Below are 8,318 nucleotides of genomic sequence, written 5' to 3' on the forward strand. Positions count from 1 at the left end.
TAGTTTACAAAAATATTTTCCCATTCTGAGGGCTGTCCATCCACATTAATTACTGTCTTTTGCCATGCAAAAACTTCTTAGTCTAATGTAATCCCACTTGTCTATTTTGGGGATTATCAACTATGCTTTGGGGGTCTTATTTAAGAAGTCGTTGCCTACCCCAATGTCTCTCAAAGCCTCGACAAATAGCTTATCTTTACTTGGGCATAGTTTACGTTACCATCTAGGCTCTGAACGACAGCTCTTTGGACTTGGAAGTCTTGAAAAACATCTGACCTGGTCTGAAAGGACCAGGCTTGCTGGTGAATCTCTCTTGCTATGTGATACCAAAAAAATCAGGATAACAGATCAGCCAATGTCATGGTGGTTAAGGAAGCTAGATCCCACAAGGTCAACTGCAAGGTTCAACTTACGGACCAGAAGCTTGTAAAACACTCCAGACATGTGCATATGTACCAAAAATCCTGAAAGGAGAATAGAGGAGAAGAGACTGTGGCATGGTCATCCCCCCTGGAGGTTGATTTCTCACCCTCTTTTTACCTCTCCCTCTTTCTTCATCTATCTCTCTGTCTCTCTCCAATGAGTACATGTGTCCTCTCACAAATTCTAGGGTTTTTTTTATTTAGGATAATTGATGTGCCAAGATAGTATAGGTACAACAGGTTGACCAGGGGCTTCTCATAAGTAAACTGTTCAGTTTCAAGTGGCATAGTAAGCTCTTGACTCCCTAGTCAATAGCACAATGCTTGTCACTGGGAAAATATTCAATAAATATTGTTTAAATGAATGAATTCATTAATAAATAAACAGATCATGACTGCTCTGTGAGGAAAGATTCATTTTTTCATGCTTGCCCCAAATTACAGAACTGCTCATAGACAAAACTGGTTCACAGAAGTCCCACAATATCTGACTGGAAACACCATACCACATACCCTATTTTTTTCTCAAAATTTTGTTTAAGCAAGATTTAGGCTCCAAATACCTTAAATTGACTAAAGAGTGATCCAGTCGGGACATTAGTGTCACACCACTGGTTATCGTATTGAAGACAATTGAGAGTCTAGAAAATACTATGTTAAGCAAAATTACAGAGGTTTTCTTTACTCAGGCTTGTCAAAGCTTTTAATATGCCAACACATGGCAGAAATAGAACATAGCACTCCTCAAACCTAACAGAGCACATTTAACAGCAAAGTTGTACAGAACATTTTTGGAAAAGTATTGAATAACCATTTTGTTGTCTTGTCGTTACTACCTGATGGATGGTGGCCAGATGGAGAAACCCACTCACTTCAGCTTCAACAATCAACCTGGTGAGGCAGATGTTCACCATCATCTGGGCACCAGATACCAGTTAAAGCATTTTCAAAGTGAGGACCCAGTCCCATGGTTATTCAGCTAACCAACAGCCTAAAAACAAAACAGCAAAAGAGTTTATTGCCTGAAGTTGTTTCGATCTTTCTTAGGAACAGAGCAGTTTCTGGAAGTCTGCTCAGTGCCAGAATGCATGTTCACCCTTACTTTCACACGGGCAGTCATTGTGACTTATCCAAAAAAGATCTTGATAGGATTCATATGAACAAGGAATGCTGAAATAGTCTCTCTCCTATCTTGCCCTCGATGAAGAAATGTGACACGAAGCACATTCAAGATGCTGCCAAGATGATCACCTATAAGACTTTGTCAGGGTATACATTGGGATTGTTTTTGGCCTAATTCTTTCATCTTTGTTATGTGCATAAATCGTCTTTTAAGAGATAATAAAAATGAAACTGATATAATGTTTATAGTGCCTACCTTCCTATTTGGCCCCAGGACTTTCAACAAAATAAGAAGTGACATTCCATGAGGTATGTGTTAACTTTAAAGTGAGAAAAGAAAAATGTTTTCCAATAAATAAGTAAATATAGAACAAACTATCTCATAGGTTTTATATTATATTCCCTTTTAATTTTTATTAAAAATTATGTCTCTTCATGATATGGTCTTTGTATCAGAATTTTGGTTTTTGGGGAGCTTTCATGGTTGCCATGTCATGATTCAGTATAGTCTTTGGACAAAAATATTTGAGAAATGAGTTTCCAGATACCTAAGGTAATGCTGAAAATACACCAACTACATAAATCCACAATAAGGAAAAAGTAATCATCAAAAGTAGTATTAAGGAGGCATTTTAGAATAACGAAGAGGTTGTAAGAATAAGAGCCTTAATTCAATTATACTTTGTATAGGATGGTAGTTAAGAGCACTAGTTATGTCAGGGAGCTAAATTGCCAGATTCCAAGCCCAGAGTTGTTACTTACAACCTTGAAAAAATTATTTAAACTTTCTATGTCTCAGTCACCTCTTTGCAAAAATGGAGTAAGAATAGAACCTACTTTCCACAATTATGAAGACCTGGCATATGTAAAGCATTTAAGAACAGTGTTTGGAACAAAGTATGCTTCCAATTAATGTTAGAATAATTAGGATTACTACCTGTGTGCCCAGGGAAGTCAGTTCCCTCCTGGAGCTCTCATTTTCTCTATCTATAAAAGTGAGATCATCCTAATTACACCACCATGTTAGGGGCATGATCAAATAAGACAAGAGATGAAAGCTGAAGTATGAAACATCACTTCACCAACATTAAAAAAAATTATTCTAATCTGATACAATATAAGCTTTATTCCCTTTTAGTGGAAGAAATTTCCTCTTCTTCTCAAGTCCTCAGATTTCCTCTTTGGCACTGACCTTGTCAGTCTTCAAAGCAGCATGTGCTTGCTCTATGTGCTAAGGGAGGGATTCTTGATCCATCATCAGTCCTTTCCCTTTCAGCCAGAACATAGAGTGCCAGCTGTGAGTACCTTGCCTTCTCACTTACATCAGGTTGATGGGCGTTTTTTCTAGTGTCCACATCCAATGTACACACCTAATCGTCCCCTTCCCCATATTCACAGCTACCATCCTCATCCATGTTGCCATCATTTCTTGCCAGTAATGGCCCCTCTATTTCACACTTATCCAATCCATCCCATTTCCCCTAACATAGATAGAGAAACATTTTTCAAATGTAATTCCACTCTTGTTCCTTCTCAGCTTGGAATCCTCCAACGGCTTCCCATTCATATATTCCTGAGCAGGACACACCCTTCACAAGGTTCTGCATGATTTGGATTCTGCCTTCTTCTCCAATTTTATTCCATACCATTCCAACCCCCCAAGTCCTCTCTCCCTACCATCTTGCTTTCTGTTCCACTGGCTCATAGCCCCTTTCTCAGCAAGTTAAATACACTTAAGATTTTCCCTATCTTGGGATGAGCAGATGGTGTAATGGTATGTCACTGGACTCCCACGTAGTTGACTGTGGTTCGAGTCTTGGGCCTGGTGGCTTTAAACTCATGGCAGGCGCATATGCATGCTGTGCCCAAGATCTCTGCAACCTTCAAATCTCAATTCAGAGCTCTTCTTAGAAAGACCTTTCTTGCCCACTCTCTAGTGCCTTTTTTCATAGTATTTACCTCATAGAATTATTATGAGGTTTAAATAAGAAATGCCTTTAGAACAGGGTTCGTCATGTAGAAGTGTTCATTAAGAGTTGTGAATAATTTCATCATTTTCTGTCTCTGTATTCTATTCCATTGCATGGAAAACAGCAGTGTGTGAGTGTGGCATATGTTTGCTTGCTTGCATTCTGTCAATCCAAAGGTCAGTTCCATGAGGTACAAACTTTGTTTCTCTTGCTTCTCCATGACTCCTCACCACCCAGCAAACTGCCAGTCATGGACCAAGCCCTCAGACATGCGTTGCAGGAATAAATGGAAGTGTGCCTGTCTTGTCTGTCAAAGAATTTCTAATTGCTAACCCCCTGTGAGCCTAGGCAGACTCACCTTCAGGGCAGTCCTACTCCTGGCTCCAGAGGAAAAAAACTGCATGATCTCCCAGGGAGCTCATTTCGTGTGTCTCAATTCTGAAACTGGTACAGAATTTCATCTTATTTCTGATGACTCCCACTCCCTGTCTCTCCCCACCCACCCCTTGATCTCCCCACATTTCCCTGTTTGTATTCAACACATCCCTGCCTGTGTGAGAAAAGCAAAAGATCCCACAAAACTCTTCTTTATCCTCTTTCCAGAAAAATGGGCCAATTCACAGCTGCAATCGTTGGGAGAATTTCCTGTCTGGGAGTCTGGAAACTGCCAAGAATGGAAAGCAGCAGCCAGCCAGCGAGGCCTCTGTTGTCATTGGCCCAAACAACAACAAAAACACCCACAACAACAACAACAACAAAACGTGCCACGTGTGCACAGGCACATGTGAACACGCCCACAGAACCAAACCAAATGGACAAGGCTTCAAGGAGAGCTTCTGGGCGGCTCGTTCCCACAGAGAGGCATATTCCTTGGCATCTTGCCAGGCAGCCCAATTCCCAGCCCCCCCACCACCATCTGTCATCAGTGTTCTGCCTACTGTAAGTGTGCCGACACCAAACACAGAGGCTAACAAGTAGCAAATGGAGGGGAAGGGAAAACAAAGCCACCACAGTCAGTGGGAGAAGGTGGCTATGGCTTTGACATAAACTGACAAAAAGCCGGGAAATTTAAACTGAAAGTTTGCCCTAAAGACCTTCAGCTGCCAGGGTTGAACTGGGGAGAAAGCTGTGTGGTGAGGGAGATTGGCAGGGAACGTCTGCAAAAGGTTGGTGTGGTAAAATGAACTAGGCCAGCCTTTTTCAGACTCCAAGAACAGAAGACATTATTTAAAATGCATTCCAACTATTTGTGGATTTCCCAATAAGTTTTCTCTTACAAGAAATAGGGAAATGAAAAATAGATGTATATGTATATCATTTAATAATATAATAATGTATGGATATATCTCAGAACATTTTCTAATAGCATTTCTGAAGGAACCATTTAATCAGAACATCACCTATAACATACAAGGGAGGGTTTTCAAAAAGCCCGTGAAAAATGAGTATTACGAAAAACCTATGCATGTATTTCAAAATGTTTTGGCTACCGAAATAAACTCATACTGTACTTCCATTTTTCTGCAAACTTGTTGAAGTCCCCTCATAAAACACATTGGTAAGTTTCCTATCAAATAATCACCTCCAAAGCAGAGAAATTGGGATAAGCTGCCCTACCCCATTGCTAAGTTAGTGTTATGTTTAAAAAAAAATGCTTGGAAAAAAGAATCAGAGTTTTTGTCATCTTTCACTATAGCAAAAAAAAAAAAAAATTGTATTTTTTATAAAACTTTTTGTCTTCTCAAAACTACTGCAGAAAAAAAATGTCCAAGATTCCTGCTAAAATGTGTCTACTTGTTTTGCTTGAATGGTGTGGACTCTGTCTGCACTTGGGTGGATGATCGTCTTGGAGTTTTCACTCCTTGTCATTAAATGCAATGACTCTTTCTCTTAAAATCTTAAATATAGAGACTTAGGTCAGCAGATATTTTACAACTATCCCACAAACTTGGCATATTCTCATTGTGTTAGAAGTAAAGAAACTGAGACTTTAAAATTAACCAAAGTTGAAATGGCAGAACGTCAAGGTCTCCGGACTTTGAGGTGCTACTACCCTCTTATTTTAGACAATGAAGTTCTACTGAGCTGCTACTATCTCACTTTGCCCTTTCATTTCTCACCACAAAGTCACAAATGCTATAAATTTCAGTTTCCACTACTCAACAAATTTAATGAAGGCAGCAAAAAAATTACAGTCAGTGTTGACGGAGCTGGTCAAAAGCAAAGCAGCTTTTTGTTCTGTTCATTCCTCAGTTATCATTTGATCATTCTTTAATAGTTAATTACTAAAAAATGAACTCTGGAAAATCATTTTTCAACCCCCAAACAATTCTGATTGACAGCATAATAGCTTGGCTCATTACCCTTAATCAACAGAGTAAACATATATTTACAAATAAAAACACACACCAGATGTATTTTCATCCACAAGGTGATGCTGTCAACTAAAATAGGGACTGCACCAATGTACAGCATCCATCATTTTTAAGAAAGATTTATCACGAAGTCTCTTACTCTGGAATCTGTGGGTGAAGCCTATAGATGTGCAAGTCATTGTGACGCTGGCCTGTTTACAAAGAAGGGGTGAGGTGCTTAAAAAGCACCACTTCTAAGTCAGAAGAATAAGCTCGGAGTGCAGGTTCTGCCATTTCTAGACGTATTCATTTATGCCTCAGTGTCTTCTTCTGTAAAGTGAGAATAATAATACTATCTACAGAGTTGTTATAAGTATTAAATGAGAGAGTAGATAAGAAAATGTTTTGTAAGTAGTAACAGCCTAACACAGTTCTTTTGTTGATATCTGTCCATTCCCTCCCAATTCTCTTCTGTTTTTCCCAGATTGATCAGTCCTTAAAAGGAGTTACTACATCTTCCTTTTCCTACCTTCCCTGAGAAGGTAAGAGTCAATTTGTAGGGGTGCATAATATTTTGGACAGTAGCCTACACTTTACATCAAAAACATATTTTGACTTTTCACCTGTGAAGAACGGAAAACATAGAAATAGTTTTAATTTCCTTTCCTGTGGAATGAACAGAATTCTCCAAATCTTCCACAGAGCTCTGCTAGGACCAGAACAAGTCTGCAGTAAATTTTCAGACTTGTTTCATACATGTCCGTGAGTGAGCAATGTAAATTAATGCCTTATCGCAATGCCCATAGCATTTATTCATTTGTTCATTAAATAAGCATGTTGCGTGTCTATTTGTGTAGGGCAGTTTGCCAACCACTAGGGTGAAGCAAGAACAAATAGACTTAATGTGGGCAAGTGAGGTGGTCCTGTCAGCGAATTGATTTTCTTACTATGTGAAGAAATACTTTTAAGTTTTCAGAAGTGGTTTTGAATTTTCATAATTTTTTGAAATTTTTGAGAAATCCATTCTTGTAAAACATCAGTAAGATAAAAGCCTAGGAATCCACTTCACTTCCTCACTTTGCTGATATTTGAGGCCTTGAATAAATCACTCTCATGCTTTGGACAGTTTCCATGGTTTCCTGATATTTAAGGCTTGTCAACATTCTCTCGTTTTGTTTTCTGAGGTAGTAGAGTCGTTCCACCATGAAATATTTGACTAAGGGTTAAATTTGCAACAAGCATGTGTTTTACACTTCTGAATTTTGTTTTTTTATCAAATAGTGTCATGGTAGGGATAGAGTCCAACCAAGGATTTTGGATAGATAGAATGAAGTGGGACTTAAATGAAAAGTTCTTCCAAAACCTTTACTAGGACCGAGCGTCCATAAGGAAAAGGATTGAGGATGCCTTATTCACCACTATTACTCACTCTCTAGTCCCTAAGATGAGATGCCTTGACCCATGGTAGCCACTCACAAGTATTTATAGATTGATAGCGTTAGTGGACCAGCTTAATATGGTAAACAATACCATGGCATAGAGTAGTTGACTTAAAACAAAATATCAGCTTATACTAAGTCTTCCAATTGCTTTATCAAATCTTTTTGAGACTCCACTGAGAAGACCATGAGCCAACATGGCCCCAGTTGCCCATGCTGATTTTCTCCTTGCACTGAAGCAGTAGCTCCCATTGCCTCCATAGTCACCATTGATGGACTACAATCTTGGGATGGGGTTAAAAGGGCACTTCCCCAAGTCTAAGATCTTGGACCGTGATGCTGGCCTTTCTCTAGCTAGCTAGCCATGTAATCTTGAGCAAATCCTCTACTTCTCATGACCTTAGTTTTCTCATCTGTAAACAAGAGATTTCCATTTCTAAAACTTCTTTCAGCAAGAAGAATTCAGGAAGAAAGAAAATTATACACATGTAGGCATTTTTAAATTAGAGTTCAACCATCCAAAATGCCTCCATTATTTTATTAACTCTATCCCTGTTCTGAACTTAGAAAATTGGCAAAGCAAGTACAACTGCTTCAGAAGCTAACGTTGTATTGGATCAACATAGCAAATAGACACTTGCCTGAAGAGTAATGCTTTTTGCCAGAAATGGACTGGCTCTGAAAAACATGACTCTAAAAAGCTCTATTCTAGCCAGTGACTCTGTCTCTTAATATCTCTTCCTCCCCACTACTCACCTGCCTCTAAAGATCAACCCACAGTGACATTCGAGTTGTAAAGCAGTAGTAGTCTCTTGTCTTAGGACCCAACACTGAGTCATCAGCGCTGACAGTCCAACCATAACCTGGTACTTCAGTTTGAATAACTCATCTTTAATCTTAATCCTTCATACTGAATCTGGGGAAAGAAAATCTGAAAGAGTATTTTCTGTATGCATTCATTCCCAGGAAGTGCTGTCTCCTCCAACTCATTCCTGACTCATGCATTGGACT

General features: G+C 39.1%; 1 long non-coding RNA gene across 1 annotated transcript in view; it reads left to right on the plus strand.

Moving 5' to 3' along the window:
* The first annotated feature begins 4,431 nt into the window (after window positions 1-4,431).
* The window catches only part of LOC106735082 (uncharacterized), a 4,572-nt gene continuing 685 nt past the window's right edge, over window positions 4,432-8,318 (plus strand). The window contains exons 1-2 of the long non-coding RNA XR_001370506.1: window positions 4,432-4,453; window positions 6,353-6,410. This is a non-coding gene — a long non-coding RNA (uncharacterized LOC106735082). The remainder of the gene's footprint in view (window positions 4,454-6,352; window positions 6,411-8,318) is intronic.

Source organism: Tupaia chinensis, unplaced genomic scaffold (assembly GCF_000334495.1).
Source record: "Tupaia chinensis unplaced genomic scaffold, TupChi_1.0 Scaffold000291_1, whole genome shotgun sequence".
In the NCBI taxonomy this organism is placed as follows: domain Eukaryota; kingdom Metazoa; phylum Chordata; class Mammalia; order Scandentia; family Tupaiidae; genus Tupaia; species Tupaia belangeri.